This window comes from Pelobates fuscus, chromosome 1 (genome assembly GCF_036172605.1).
Source record: "Pelobates fuscus isolate aPelFus1 chromosome 1, aPelFus1.pri, whole genome shotgun sequence".
In the NCBI taxonomy this organism is placed as follows: Eukaryota; Metazoa; Chordata; class Amphibia; order Anura; family Pelobatidae; genus Pelobates; species Pelobates fuscus.
Window position 1 is genome coordinate 463340636 of NC_086317.1, and position 17111 is coordinate 463357746.

At 41.4% G+C, this 17111-nt stretch overlaps 1 protein-coding gene across 4 annotated transcripts in view; it reads left to right on the plus strand.

Moving 5' to 3' along the window:
* Positions 1–411: 411 nt before the first annotated feature.
* Positions 412–17111, plus strand: part of ME3 (malic enzyme 3) — a 135292-nt gene continuing 118592 nt past the window's right edge. Inside the window, exons 1-2 of one of the 4 annotated variants that reach the window (XM_063431108.1) lie at positions 412–507; positions 5176–5219. The gene's annotated coding sequence lies outside the window, so the exon portion shown is untranslated. Of the gene's footprint in view, positions 508–546; positions 565–5175; positions 5220–11651; positions 11748–17111 lie in introns of those variants that run through there. The other 3 variants (XM_063431089.1, XM_063431115.1, XM_063431100.1) reach the window with 3 other exon arrangements.

Here is a 17111-nt window from a genome sequence, read left to right on the forward strand (position 1 = left end):
TGCTTCATAATCTCCTATTTCTTTGTATATTTATTGTAGTGGGTGAGGAAATGTTACCCCCTTTTTATTCTCTCTCTCTCTTTTTCTTAGTTATTGTCTCTGTTTAAAAAATTGTATTTAAAAATGTTTAATAAAAATAATTTGAAAAGAAACCGTTACAATAAATCTATTAAAGTAACTGTCGCTACAGTGTGTTTTGCAACTTATGTTACCGTGAGGCCTGCATAGTGGAAAACATGTTAACGATGAGTTAAATTAGAAACACTTGTTGGACATTTTTTGTGTGCGGTGCAGCCCTCTGTCTCCTTGCTAGGATTGGACTGGCAGGTGGGAGTGTGGCCTACGGAATGGAAGTGTGGATTCCAGCTGCCTACGTCAGAGACCCGGCTGGCATCAGGGGTGACCATGCAATCTGTCACTCAGAGCCAGACTACTGTTGCATGGGACTCCTCACAGGAGAGACTGCAGAACCCGCTGAATGAAGGATATTTGGCTGACACAGCAGAGGTAACAGATCTGCAACTTAGGAACTCAGAGATACTGCCAGCAGCCCTGGAAATTGCCGTAAATCCCACCTGACTTTCAATATAGAGATATCTTGTGTTGATAGATTCACCTTGTTTTTCTGGACACATGTCCCACGGTTATTCACTAAATCATGAATTGTCAGGAATTCAAAGTGAATTTGATATTTTAGACCGAAATGGAAAATAGGGCAGACCTAGAGAATTTTTCCAATTTATGCACGTGATTTGGTCAAAAATGTTTAAATTAATTTAATTCATTTTGAATTACCACCAATTCAGTCAATAACCCTGAACATATCTACAAGCTTCAGAGCAGTTCTCGAAAAGAGCTACTCAGACACACGTAGGATGCTTATTGAGTAATCAAGTGATCCTACAGAATATATATTTTATATACTGCTGGGCAGCACTTATCATGTTCTTCCCTGAAACATGGTACGGTAATATATATCTAGCAAAGCATGGTGAATCTGAAAGCTATAGAAATTATGCAATATTCTAGAGCATGGAAGCCCAAAAAGGTTAATCCTTTAAACTTAGTCATTCTAAAAGCATTCTAAAAGCATGCAAAGCATCATGGGAATTGTAGTTCTATCTCATTTTGCTAAATTGGAGGGGGAATACTCTCTGGAAGGAATGTACTAGTCAACTGAAAAAATGATTGCAATTTGTATTGTGAATTAACTTGCGCAAAGATGAGATCACGCAAAAAAAAAAAAACATAAATACTTAACATATTTTAAATGTTTAAATGTGACATCAGCCAACATGTTTTGTAGACATATTTGCGCAATTGGAAAAATTACCTAATAATACATTATATAAGGAATAACTACATAACACAAAATGCATTATTAAAGGAAAACTCCAGTGCCAGGAAAACAATCCGTTTTCCTGGCACTGGAGGTACCCTCTCCCTCCCACCCCCCAATCCTCGTCGCTGCTTCCTCCTCCGCACCGCTCCTCCTACTGTCTCCGTCGGCCGGTGGGTGAGACTGATCCCGCCCACCGGCCGAGGAGACCTAATGCGCATGCGCGGCAATGCTGTGCATGCGCATTAGCACTCCCCATAGGAAAGCATTGAAAAAGATTTTCAATGCTTTCCTTTGAGGAAATGAGTGACGCTGGAGGTCCTCACACAGCGTGAGGATGTCCAGCGACGCTCTAGCAAAGATAATCTGTGCGATGAGTCAGGAAGTGACCTCTAGTGGCTGTCTAGTAGACAGCCACTAGAGGTGGAGTTAACCCTGCAAGGTAATTATTGCAGTTAATAAAAAACTGCAATAATTACACTTGCAGGGTTAAGAGTAGTGGGAGTTGGCACCAAGCCCACTCCAATGAGCAGAAGTGGTCTGGGTGCCTGGAGTATCCCTTTAATAATAATAATAATTAATAATTGTATGCAAGTATTAAGGTCTATTTGTCTTGCAAATCATTAGTACACTTGTGAGAGATGAATGGAAGAATGCAATTAACACTCAGTACTTGTTGATTTGGGAATACTTTTAACCCCTTAAGGTCACAGCTTCAGAAATAAAAGGCAATCATGATGAACAATTTTTGGCTTGTGTCCTTAAGGTCTGGGTCCTCAAACTCCGCCCCCCCAGATGTTGCGGAACTACAACTCCCATGATTCTCTGGCTATCTATGTAATTCAAAGAATCATGGGAGTTGTAGTTCAGCAACATCTGGGGGGGGCGGAGTTTGAGGACCCATGCCTTAAGGGGTTAAACACTTTTTTTTTCTATCAGTGATATGTAAACGTCATGACGTGTTTTTTTAAATGAGTCGCTGAGTATTAACCCTTTAATAAGTGTTGCTGAGAGAAAGGAGTTATAAAACTGTGTCAATCATACTCTCTGTGTATATATCGGAAATAAATTCCAGAGAGAAAATGTACTACTACACTATTTTAATAGATTTAAAAAATGTTAGAACACTTATTTGCCCTATGTTTCATATCCATTCTACGTAAGTGGATAAACTTGCAGTGGAATGAATATATATATAATAATTTCTAAGAAAAATTAAGAGACCACTCCATTTTTATTCTTAAAGTAGCATCTCTATATGTATGTCAGCTATTCCGTTCCTTTTGAAGTCCACCACAAGCACACCTCTTTCTACTTATTGAGGTACTGATTAGGTAATCACCTGAACCAAATCTTATTTAATGGGGAAATGTATAAAATTCACTGCAGTATGCAGAATTATCCTGTTGCAATAGGACCAGTTGGATGGCAAAATCTGCCTCCTTGACAGTCTCAGCCAATCCTACGGGGAAGCCTTGTGATTGGCTCATACACCACTTCTGATTATGTCAGCAGACACATGCATTTTCAGAGGCAGACAGGGGCAGAGCCAGCAGCTGCAGACTTGAAAACAAGTAATATTTTACTATATTTAGTTAGGCAAGGGGGGAATGAGGGGGCTAGATGGTCGTTTCAACACTATAGGGTCAGGAATACATGTTTGTGTTCCCTACCCTATAGTGTTTCTTTAATTTCATGTTATTTTGCTCAATCATATACCTATAAATAGTAAAATCAGAGAAACTGATCATTTTTGCAAAGTTCTCTTTTTTCCCCCCAGAGTTGTATATATTATAAACAGATACCTACTTTTTCTAGACAATTAACATATCTCAATGATGTTGGGCAGTACATGAAAAGTGTATAATACATATATGAAATTATAAGCTATGTGCCAAATTATTTGTATTTTAACTTCGCCCTTTTTCTAGACAATAAAAAATAGTTAAATAGAAATAAAAATAGAAAAACAAATCGAACGAATAACATATGGTTCAATCGTGATAAATAAATCTCCACAGTAATTGTGATAGCATGACGTAAATTACTGCAACCTGTTTAAATTCACAGTGAAAGCTGCGGAACGATTAAAAAAACATTATTGCCTCAGGCATTATTGCTAATAAATATTTAAGAACTCCCTGAGTCACAGAAACTGAAAAACAAAAATGTGCAGGTGTTAGTGCTTTGCTAATTTAATCTAAGAAACGATAATGCATTAATATGGTGTAGGTGGTTTGAATGAATTAAAAGTTCTAACACCTGTCAGGTTTGCTGGTTTATGCGAAAGTTCTAAGCAAAGACAAAATGAAAAACTAAGATAAAAACATGACAACCGGAAGATTTACTTCTCCCCTCTTTCTGAAGGAAGACATGAGAAAAGATTTCAGAGTTATTCTGCAAAATTTGCACTTTGTCAGGATTGTATCCTGTAGGAATTTTAACCTAGTATTAGCAATTCCATCTCGTGTTCTTGGCAATTGCCAGTTTGGCCAATACCCCATTAATAGGACCGATGATTTAGATTTAATGGGTAACCATTACAGGACAGAAGACATCGTGAAGCTTTGTCTTTGGTCTTAAACAAAGTGGGATTCTCTACACTCTACAAACTGTACCAGTATGGAACTTCTCTTAACCCCTTAAGGACCAAACTTCTGGAATAAAAGGGAATCATGACATGTCACACATTAAGGGGTTAAGCTTGAAGGGTTACTATCCAAAAAGCAGTATAAAGAGTTATCTATCCTGGCATGATCATTATAATGGAACCTTACCGCATTCCAGTGCTGAGGAAGTTCTTACTGCACCCCAATTCTCCTGTGGTGAGCTCACTGCAGGGAAACAGGTTAAGAGATGACTTGGGCTGAATTGGGTGGGGAGCATGACACCATAGGTACTGACGACAGATGCCAAATATGCACAGAATTTATATTATCCAACCTGGAACTCTCGTTGTGGGCTAGGTAAAGATGCTGTCAGTGGCAAAGTACCACCAAGGACAGCCAAGTGCTTTACTCTGTTACGTACAGTGTTTCTGCACATAGAGACTTCAAGAACCGTGGTCACTTCAAAGCACTGAAGTGGTCATGGTGCTTGGGGTAACCCTTTAAAGTATAACATAATAGTTTTCACCAAAACTCTGTTTACAGGTGGGTCTGTAAAAATAAAATATAATTCTATTTATTATATTCATATTTATCCACTACTGGGACATTTACATTAATTAAGCTGCAGGGGCATTTTGTTATATTTGTTTTTGTGTGTGTGTTTTTATACCATACCCCTTGTGGTTATTTGTTGAATTATGTTAGTAAACTGGTCATATTCTTAAACTATAAACTGAACAGGACCTAGATAGATAAGGACTCCAATTTCCCTCACCCCATTATATGCAAATTAATGGGGTGGCGGTTGATCCTTTTATTGGCCAACTATTTATAATAAATTTGTAAAATAATATACTTTGTGGGCCAAACTCCGCCCCATTATTTGTAAATCTGAAGACTTGTTTAAAAAGCAAAATCTTTATGAAAAAGAAAATCATAAATAATGTGTTGTAATTTCACTGAAACAGTGTTAATTTTGGCAGCAAAATTAAATTTAGGTTTAGTCATAATCTTTTGACTAAAATGCCAATTTAGTTTTAGTTGTATTTTAGTCAACTGAATTTTTTAGTTTTAGTCTAGTTTTTGTCGACTAAATCTCAAAAATTGTAGTCGACTAAGATTTGACTAAAATTGTTAGTCGACAAAATTATCACTGCACTGAAAGATCATTTTCATTTATAAGAAATTTTACTTACAACGTCTGAACTATTTTTGTCTTATGGGCAGGAAGAAAGACAGAGATTCAATCAGTTTCCTGTGCTACATCTCCAGTAAGCCATCTTGAGTAACCTTTTGGACTTCTGTTAAAGAGTCAGGTTAAACCAGTGACAAAGCTCTTGGCATTCAAAGCCACAAGCGGTAAAAAATAGTCTAAACAAGAATCAAGGAAATAGAGATTTGGTTAAGTGCAGCAACCTTCCCCCAGTTACCATCATGTCAACCTACATTTCTCCTTGGTGGGGATTCTCCCAAAAATTCCAAAGCTTCCTCAAGTTCTAGGCCACAATAGTTAAAAAGAAAAAATATATTCAATTCAGCTATTGTTTCATATCGACTAATAAGTCCCAGACCTCCCAAAGGTGGCAAGGATAAGGCAGAAGTTTAATTTTCATGGTAGATGGGCTTTTGGTTAGGAGCTGGAAGACCCCCCATTTTTGTCAAACCATTTAGATAGATGTCCATCTATTTTAAATGGTAGTGAATGTAAAAATAGTGTTGCAGAATGTAAGGTGAAAAAGCCAAAAAGAAATGCTACAATAGTCAAAGCTTAGCCTGGATTTTGCAATCCCCTTCTGAATTCACGGAATATTGAACAATCTCTATGGTTTTTCACTCAATATGGGGAAATGAATTGTCTGTCAACGAATAATCTTTAGTACGAAATATCAAAGCTACAATTTATTGAGTGGGAGGTGTTTTTCCTGTTTGACCATTACTATGTACCCACTAAATGTACCCATTTTAGTGAGAAACTCTGATTAGCTTATATGAGGAACCTTCAGAGACAGGCATGAGGCTGTCAGATGGAATAGGGATGGAACAAGCATGTAATAAATGGAAATGGAACTCGAATGTTACAACATTGGGTGGGATAGAATCTTATTGGGAGCTCTAGAAAGATCAAAAGAAAAGAAGACACATTACAGAGAAACAAGATATTGTAAAACCAATTGACATCAATTCCTTAGGACTGAGAGTTCCTGGATCTTCACCTTTTAGAGACTTGATAGACATCCTGGAATATTCCACTAACAATATCCTGTCCTGAATTGTATTGCCAAACTAATGACATTGTGTCTTGTATGAGATGTTCAACCATATAAAAACCAGAACCCCTACATCTTAATGGTGTATAAATGCTATACATTTATTTCTGAGAAATAGCAATGTTTACATTTATCTGATGCAGCGGGACAGGAGGTGTGGGGTGTAAATAAATGGCCTATTTTATTTATGTATTTATTTATTTTTGCACCAATAACTCATAGAGCTCAATGTGGATAGTCACAGTCATGTGAAACATTTAATATACAATATATGAATATGAAATATAGAAAAATATGAGAAATAGAAGCTTCTAGAGTAGCGAGGTATGACATCACATGTCCTTGCGATCTCCATAACTGACTCATTGGGAGTGACTGAGAATTTAGAGATCTCTGCAAGCATAAATGACACAGGCTTGATTTCGTGTGAATTTATTGTCTCCAATAAAAGTAAAATTGTTGCCATTTGTATACACCTCATTCTAGCAGCATAGTCCACTCCAGACATGTAGCCATTTTAGCTAACTGAATTGGAGTCCCAGGCACTGTCCCTCTATTTAGGGCCGGATTAAAAGCCCATTGGGCCTGGCGCTGACAATTATGATGGGCCTAATTACAGAATCTTATCGACAGAAAACACTAAAACAGTTATACCTCCCAAGTGTCAGGTATCTGGTGGAGGTGGTGCTGGAAGGAAACTCACAGGATATAGCTATAAGAAAACATACCCTGTGCTAATCTCTCGCTTTCATCTTCCAAGTAAATCCATACTCCCTAACAGCAGTGTACGGTGAAGCAGGACGTCAGAGAGCTGGGTAAAAGGGTGAGTCACTGATGTGAATCACATAGCCAGAACCACCCAAAGGGTGCCCAAAAAGGGGGCGTGTCTGCACAAATAATTAGATTGTCAGCCTGGCGGGAATGCACAATCATGCAGGATGAACAACCAAGGGCATGCTTACTACCAGACAGAAGCTCCTGTTATAAAGTCTAAGACAGAGAGAAAGTTTGTAGTGAGTGTAGAAGAAAGGGAATTTGTCACAGTGTTAGAGAGACTGAAGCAGCAAGCGCATTTGCACAGTGCGCAAAGTCAGCTTTACCTTAACTCATTTTATTATCAGCTAGTCCACACCAGTCATGTTCCCCTACATCTCTTTTAAGTTTCCATACTTAAGCAAGAGCAAGAAGAGTAGTAAAAAAATAAATGTTTTTTTTTTGTTTTTTGTTTTTTTAATCAATGGGCCTATTGCATAGGCATGGGCCTGGAGCTGAAGCTCCATTAGCCCCTATGTTAATCCTGCCTTGCCTCCATTCAGTGGAACAATTTAACACTGAAACAGGTTACTTTGCTGCCCACCGTCCAGCCCCCACTGGCTGTGGCTAAGGCAGAGTTTACACACTACCTTCCAGCTATACCAATTCATACCAGTAATGGGCATTGTGATAGGGTGAATGCGGTCAGTTGATAATCTCAGCCAATCACAGCCAACCGTTGTTTTTCAGGCTAGCACTTCCTTCATTAACCCCACCAGCACAGATAAGATGGGCTACTGGGCACTGTCTTTTTTAATTATTTTTTTTAATTATTATTATGATCATCATCATCATCATCATCATCATCGTTATCATTAAAATGGTTTAACACTGAATGAAGGATGGTGCTGTGGGACTCCAGACACTATACCCACTTCAATGAGATGCAACTTCAGCCCCCAGATGTTGCTGAACTACCACGATTCTCTGATCGTCTATTGCACTCAACAAAATGTAGAGTTGTAGGATATTAGCATATGGTGGGCCGGAGCTTGAGATCATTATCCTTCTATCACTTTATTTATTTATTTCATGTTAAATGGATCCTCTACGCTGCAGGTGACTAACTCGTATTTGAATTCCTTATGTAAATAATGCATTCAAATATACCATGTATGCAAAAAACAAACATTCTTGAAAATACTAAAAAAAAGCGAAGCAGTTTCAAACATTTTGAATTCCTGCATAAATCTTCAGGCTTTGCAGCTTCTGCAATGAGCCCTTACATTGCCAGCAAATCAGGTTCCTCTAATCGATTTCTATGAACATGCTAAGCTGATTATAGAAGCACAGCCTTGGTTTATATCAGGGATATTTACTAACCTGGGAATTGAGAGCAATTCACCAGTGACATTTTACATTTTCTGCTACTTAGGTATAATTGGGGGGAAAAAGCTTCATCTAACTATGCTAAATTTCTAGCTCAGTTTTCTTTTTCTTTTGTATTTTGTTTTAGGATTCCCTTGAGAATTCCAAACTCTTTGTTCACTGATGGAACCCTCTATTAGCTGCAGTTGATGGCTTTCTGCTGATGTTGAATAACAAATGAAATACAACTCCCAGAAATCCCTGCTGTGCATCTACCCCCATGTAGTATAAGTACTTGCACAATTGGACAAAGGAAGTCAAACTCCCCCCAGTCATATTTAAATGTGTGTGTGTGTGTGTGTGTGTGTGTGTGTGTGTGTGTGTGTGTAAAGGGACTGGTAGCCTTATAATGGCAATGAAAGTCAAAATCACATTATGAATGTGATGGGTAGGGTTGCCTAATTCAAGTTAGGAAAGCAAGCCACAAATGATTATTAATATTTATATAGTGCCGGCAAATTCCGTAGCGCTGTACAATGTGATCCACGTGGAGTTCTGCAGCAGCTTTATTTTACATGTACTGTACTCTTCATGTACTGGTCATCAGCAAGAAACAATCACTTTTTCTAAAATTCTACTGGGGATCAAGTACCAGGATCTTGTAGCATACAGGGAGCATACATGGCTATGGTGCTTACTACTACTTATAGTGCAGCCTGAAATGTCTGATATTGTCTGCCATGCAATATCCACATAAGGTGCCTCTAGGCAACCTTGGGCACTCCAGATGTTGTAGACTACAGTTCCCCTCGTGCTTTGCTAGCATTATGGCAGTAAGAGCATTATGGGAGATGCAGTCCACAACATCTGGAGTGCCCCTTTTTTATTATTATTTTTATAATTATTGGTATTTATATAGCGCCAACTTATTCTGCAGCGCTTTACAATAAAAGGGGTATTTACCAAATGAGACAATAACAAAATGTAACAGGAACAATAGGTAGTTGAGGACCCTGCTCAAACAAGCTTACAGTCTAGAGGAGGTGGGGTATAAAACACAATAGGAAGGGTATTGAGAGAGACAGCAAATAGACATGGTGAGAAAGTGGCAGAATTGGAGGTGGGAGTGGAGTGTGGCCCTTTAGGAGAGAGCAAGAGGAAAGTTTGAGAGATAGAAGTTACTCAGCGAGGCCATAAGCAATCCTGAAAAGATGGGTTTTGAGGGACTTCTTAAAAGATTGAAGACTAGGGGAGAGTCTGACAGGGGTAGGCAGGCTGTTCCAAAGAAAAGGAGCCGCCCGTGAGAAGTCTTGCAGGCGAGAATGTGCAGTAACAGTGCGAGCAGCAGACAGGAGAAGTGTCATCAGTGTACAGGTGGTAGTGGAATCCAAATGAATTTATGAGTTTGCCAAGAGAGGCAGTATAGAGCGAGAACTGAACCTTGAGGGACTTCGACTGAGACAGGACGAGGAGAGGAGATGCTGTTGGAAATAGAGACACTAAAGGAGCATTGGGAGAGATAGTAGGAGAAACATTAGAGGGCGTGTCACAGAGACCAAGAGTTTGAAGGGTTAGGAGAAGGAAACCATGATCAATAAATGATAAGACCTTGATGTACTTACCTTCTACCAGCGCCGATGTCCCTCAGTTCTGGGTCAACGCTCCGCCCCCTCTTCTGTCCCGCGACGAGCAGGGTCTAATGCACATGTGCGGCAAATGCCGCACGCGCATTAGACCTCCCCATAGAAAAGCATTTTCCTATTGGGAAAAATCTGACACTGGAGGTCCTCAAGCAGAGTGTGAGGACGTCCAGTGTCAGATAACAGACCAAAAGTCAGTTACGATTCCGGAAGAACCCCCAGTGGCTGTTCACTGAGGACAGACTTAGAGCTGCAATGCAAACATTGGAACTGCAATGTTTAACATTGCAGCACTAGGTGCAAAAGGGACACAGCACCCAGACCACTTTAATGAGCTGAAGTGGTCTGGGTGCCTACAGTGTCCTTTTAAAGCAAGTAAGTGTTGCCTATCTACAGTAATTTGTGCAGAGACCAGGAGACCTCTGTCCCAGTCAAACTCCACATAATGATTTCTGTGGGAACTTGCTAATATTTATAGTGGATACATATCTGCAGGTATGGGGAGAGCATGGGACAACATTTGGTCAACATCAGCATGCAATGTGCAACTTGCTGATTCTGTTTTGCACAAAATTCTAAACAAATTAACTGCTTGTAAAAAAAATCACTATTTAAAATATTTTACAAACACTGGGTAATTTATACAGCAGTTTTCATCTTACAAAAATAATGCTTATTTTGTAGTTTTTTTTTTTACCAAAAAAGTGCCTATTTTAGGTAGATCACCATTATTATTATTATTTTTTTTAAAGGCAAACTACTTTTTAGCACTAATCAGATTCACTTCGTGGGGGAGGGGGCACCATTGAGGAATTGTGTGCCCCCCACTGTTCTTTATACCACAATGACAACAGGATGTATACATTAACAAAAGGTTGTGAAACTTGCATATACATGGTCAGGGTTTTATCTCAACTTAGAAACAGGCAATAACCAACATAATTTGTTTCCCACCATTTTGTAATTAAAACTTTAATTCCCCAAACCAAGTCTTGATTTAAAAATAAACCTGTTAGAATAGTAGAGAGGTTGCAACCTAGTAACCATCACAAAATGGTTCTGCCAACTTAGAGGCTATTCCAAATTACAGCAAAAAAAAAAAAGTGCAATATTGTTATCTATTATCCACAAATTCCTGTTAATGCATTACCAAAAACTAACGGGAAAAAATATATATATATATATGTGTAATATATAAAATATCAAATAAAATATGTGTGTGTGTGTGTGTGTGTGTGTGTGTGTGTGTGTGTGTGTGTGTGTGTGTGTGTGTGTGTGTGTGTGTGTGTGTGTGTGTGTGTGTGTGTGTGTGTGTGTGTGTGTATTTTATAGATGTAATGCTACATTGTACATGTTTTGATAGAAAGATGTACACATTTAGCCAAAAACAAAATAAAATACAAGCTCAAACTCTTTCAAATCATTTTATATCTCCTTTACATAATTAACTGTAAGAGAGAGAGAGAAGATTGCCTATAATTACAATACACCAAATAAATACATCCTTCATAAGACAGAGTATTCTATCTACAGACATTCTATCTAGATCACTGATGTGCCTGTGAGAATGTATTATGTGTCTATATGTATTTAAGCTCCAGTGACATTTGTACTGCTTAATAAAGTTGTTGAAGGAAAAAAAAAAAAAAGGAAAGAAAGAAAGAAAGCAAAGCAGTGTCTGGCTGTGTCCTAATAAGAGTGTCTTAGTTCACTTAACTCCTGCCGTGCTGGGTGTGAGCAGCTGCTGGTTCTTGCTGGAAGCCTGGAGGAGGTAATGGAAACAAAGAAGGCAGTAAGCAGCCTCTGCAAAGCCACATTGTGGACGCAGAGTGCTGTGTATCAGTCTTGACACAATGTTGCCTTTTTCTGTGCATTCTGGTTGCTTAGCATTCTGTAGTGTCTGGGATAGCTGTGCATTGTGTATATAGCTGGTCCATGCCACTGATAGCTGGGGATGGATCCAGATCTATACTGAGTTATGATTGATGTCATTTTATGATTCTGCAAATCTCAGCCTTTGTCAGAAGCCAGGAGACTGTGAAAGTGAGTAATTATTATCACTTCTGATGCCATTTAACCCTTACAATCCACATATTCTTGCTATCAGCGCTGTGCCGGTGTAGGGTTTCCTAAAGGAGGGAAATGGATGACTCGGGGTTTGGTAGGAACTTTGATAACCTGTTCTGGTAATATATATTTACCACATCCACCATGTTTTCCTACACCAGGAGTAGTCAGCCTTCGGCGGCGCTCCAGATCTTTCAGACTACATCTCCCCTGATGCTTTGCCATCATTATGGGCCCTCAACACTCTCTGTTCCTGTGTGTCGTGCTTGACTTTTTGTAAATACATGTCTGTTAGTCCACCTATTGTACAGCGCTTCGTAATTTGTTGGCGCTTTATAAATAATAATAATAATAATTATGGCGGAAAGAGCATTATGGGAAATGCAGTGCACAACATCCGGAATGCAGAAAGTTGCCTAGCTCTGTTCTAGACATATAGCGCGCCTTCATGGTGATGGGCAGCACATGCTACATTGTATCATCACTTTCCATGTGTTGCCCATTAGCACGTTGTCACGTTGATAGACTGGACATGAAAAGTTCTGCGCTGTAGTATGTGGTTCAGCACTGGATTTTCCACTAGGCACTGAAGGCCTGTGAAAATTGGGCACCTACCCTAAATTCAAATATATTTTTCTTTTTAGATATATTTACATATAAATTTTAAAATTTGCTAACTGATCATTGTACAAGATGTAAATCCGTTCCTGGTTGCATTTATATATATATATATACAGGGCCGTCTTTAATTTTGATTGGACCCTGGGCAAGCATTTACTTGGGTCCCCCTGACTACATATAGATACACACAAATACACTACCTGACACACATGCAGATACACACAGACACTGACATACACTTAGACACACACACACAGATACAAACACTGACATACATGCAGATACAAAAGGTACACACACTGACTACATATAGATACACCGACACATGCAGACACACAGATATACAACCTGACACACATGCAGATATACAGATACAAACAATGACACATACAGATACACAAATGGACAACATACAGATACAGAGACACATTCTGACAGACGTACTGACACAGACAGCCATACTGAAATACACAAAAACATACAGAACCACACGGACACTGACAGACTCGCACATAGACATTCTGTCACACATATACACAGACAGACATACTGAAACACACATACACACAAACACTGACAGACATACACACATACAGACATTTTGACACTCACAGACAGCCATACTAAAACACACATACACACATACATACTGAACCACACAGACACTGACAGACACACACACACACAGACATACTGGCACACTAACAGAAAAACACACATACATATATACTGACACACACACACACACACACACACTCAGACACTCATTCAAAATGTGATAACCACCCTTCAGTTTCTTACCTTTTCCTGGAGGGTGGCTTCCCTGGGGTCCAGTGGACTGGTTGGGAGTTAAGCTCTCCCGTCCTGGCCCCCTCTTGAACAGCTCCTTCCTCCTGCGCGGCTCCTGTTTCTGTGGGAGGAAGTGACATGCGGCTGTCACTTCCTCCCAGTGCTGCCGAAAAGCAAGGGCCCGGTCGCGCTGTTAAAGAGCCACAGCGCCCGACCGGGCCCCTGCTGACACAGGCCCACCAGGTGCCCCTAAGTGCATGGGCCCCCATAGTTTGCGGGCAGAGGGCAAACGGAGCAGCTGTCTTGGGCCCCCCAGCAGGGACTGGACCCGGGGCAGCTGCCCTGTTTGCCCCGCCTTAAAGACGGCCCTGTGTATATATATATATATATATATATATATATATATATATATATATATATATATATATATATATATATATATATCGTACCTTTAACTAATAATGGCAGTTTCTTTCTCAACCCTCCTTGTTTAATAAATATACATTTCCTATGTCTTTCAGCACCTAGCACTTTTCATGCACTACCCACTGACATGCACAGATTATGTGGGTCTAGAAATTCTAAGGAGATTTAGTAGAGGCACATGCCCTCTTTTCATACAAGAAAGTTTTACTTAGGCCCAATAACTCTGTTGCAAGAAATGTCGAGAGAAATCTGTCTTATTTTCTTTTTGATCTTGAAATGTAAAATGTAACTGTAAAAAATTGCATTAACATCAAAAGACAATCTTATTTGATAAGATTGTACTAAGACATCTGACGCTTAGCCATACATCTTGGCAAATAAGTTGTGTTTCTTCGTATCAAGTTATATTGCAGTTTTAGGGATATGTTGCTAAATTTAAAAAAAAAATCGAATTTAATTTAATTCATATTGCTCTATTGTCACATGGATGTCTGCAGTATAAATTAAATCAAATTACTTTAACAGTCTGTGTTCCAGAGGGAGATGATACATGAATAGAAAAGCCATGGTTTTGCATAAAAATATGGTACAGTGCAGTACAGTTTTACAACTTTACTCCACGGGCTATGTAACGGACCGTTTTGCACACCAGAGGTTAAAAAACGTTTAGGCGATATTCCCTTTTACAGATGCACCGACAGCTACTGTAAGCACCAATCTCCCGAACTGCAAACTACGCGAATTCACCAACTCCCGAACAGGAAATACACAAATACTGGAAACAGCCGAACAGGAAAAGCTTACACTCCTGGCAATCAGCATACAATCCAATTCCCCCAATAACGAGACGACACTTCGTTTTGAGGGTCAAGCAGGAACTCATTTACTGGGGCTACCTGCCCGGCTTTTATGCAGGTCTCCCACCTGGTGGACACTCCCCTAGGGGACCAGATGGGAAACTGGGAAACATATTGGACGTTGACCAATCTCAAGCTTACAATCCCACAATGCATCACAATCCCTCCTCTCTGTCCTGGAGATAATTGGGAAGTAATCCAATTATCTCCAAGGACAGATGCAAAACTCCATTAGCCACATGGCAGACAAAGGACAATAAAAGACATAAAATTACATACTGTTACATTTATCACATAGAACATACACATTCTACCTACCCCCAGATAGCTTAGATCTGAGCGCACATTATTACCGGATGGCGCTCAGATCACATACATACAGTTCAATTGCCATGGAGTCAAAGTCTTTCATACAGTCTTTCAGTATATGGCTGGGCTCCATGGCATAGCTATCTGGGGTAGCATGGCTTTAACGGTCCGCAGAAAGGCACGAACCAGCCTTTCTGCAGGGAAAAAGCACAGGGGCCATAGTCCAGCGGCATGAGGCGGGCGACCAGGCTCCTCCAGTGGACAGTGGCGAGGCTGGTTTCGCCACATTTCTCCCCTTTACCATCCAGACTAACAGGGTATCTGACCTCCTGTCGGTCAGTGCCCTGGTTAGTCCAGCAACCCACCCACAAAACAGAATCCACAGTATAACCCACCCACCAGAATTGGTTACTACACTTGGGGTAGTGGGTAACTTGTCCGTGTCCAGGAGCTCCACCTCGCTTTGGGGGGTACTAGCGTTCCGGATCGTTGGGTTGATGAGTGGGCAGAGACCAGCGGTACTCTGGCCTGCTGCCAGTGCTACCACGGGAGTAGCCTGGTTGGAGCCCAGTTGAGGGAATGGCATAGTAGGCTCCTCACTCTGGGCCTAGTACTGCTGCTGGAGGGCAAGACAGGCTGTCTCCCCTTTGGATGAACATCCCTGCTGCCGGGGGACAGGACCGACTGTCCCTAGCCCATGTGAGGCATGTGCAGAGACCATGGTCCCATCTGCACTGGTGTGGGGCTTATCATCTCCCCTTGGTGGGCTAGGCTGCCGTTGGGGAGAGGGGGTAAAAAGTTCCTCTCCCTTACACACTTTCTGTCGCTGGGGAGAGGGGATGGCAAGCTCCTCTCCCTGACTCTCTCTCTGCTGGTGGAGGGGGGGACCGACTGTCTCCCCTTTCAATATACTGTCCTGCTGCTGGGGGGGCGAGACCGACTGCCTCATCTGCCCCCTCTGGGAGAATAGGGTCTCCCCCTTGTGAAATAAGCTGCCGCTGGGGAGAGGTGGTCACCGACTCCTCTCCCTGGAACACTTTCAGCCGCTGGGGAGAGGGGGCAGCAGGCTCCTCTCCCTGACACTGTTTCTGCTGGTGGAGGGGGGACCGACTGTCTCCCCTTTCAATATTTTGTCCTGCTGCTGGGGTGCGAGACCAACGGTCTCTGCTCCCTGCAGGACACTCTGCCGCTGTGGAGGAAGGACGGCACCTTCAGCTCCCTGTAGCTCACTCTGCCGCTGGGGAGGAAGGACGGCACCTTCAGCTCCCTGTAGCTCACTCTGCCGCTGGGGAGGAAGGACGGCACCTTCAGCTCCCTGTAGCTCACTCTGCCGCTGGGGAGGAAGGACGGCACCTTCAGCTCCCTGTAGCTCACTCTGCCGTTGGGGAGGAAGGACGGCACCTTCAGCTCCCTGTAACACACACTGCCGCTGGGGAGGAAGGACGGCACCTTCAGCTCCCTGTAACACACACTGCCGCTGGGGAGGAAGGACGACACGCTTCTCTCCCTGGAACTTGCTCGGCCACTGGGGGCTCTCCCAACCTGCCAACTCACGTGCCGCTCTGCTCCGACCTGCAGGTACTCTTCTACATGTCTCGTCATGAGCTGCACGCATCTCTCCGGGGGGTTGGGTCCAAAGAAAGCCAGCCGCGAGGTAAACTCTCTGTCAAACTGCTCCTGAGTGTAGCTGGGTGCCATGCTTGCTCTGCTGAAGTTGGTTCTTTTGTAGATAGGGTCGCTGTACGGGCACTAGTGTTGCCCTCAATTTGTAAATCCAGGGAATGGTGTTGTCTTGTAGCTGTCCTTCTGGGCTGTGGGAATGATCCCGTCGCTTGCCACCAATTGTAATGGACCGTTTTGCACACAAGAGGTTAAAAACCGTTTAGGCGATATTCCCCTTTCCAGATGCACTGACAGCTACTGCGATCACCAATCTCCCGAACTGCAAACACATGAATTCACCAATCTCCCGAACTGGAAACACACAAATACTGGAAATCTCCCGAACAGGAAAAGCATATCAGCTTACACTCCTGGCAATCAGCATACAATCCAATTCCCCCAAT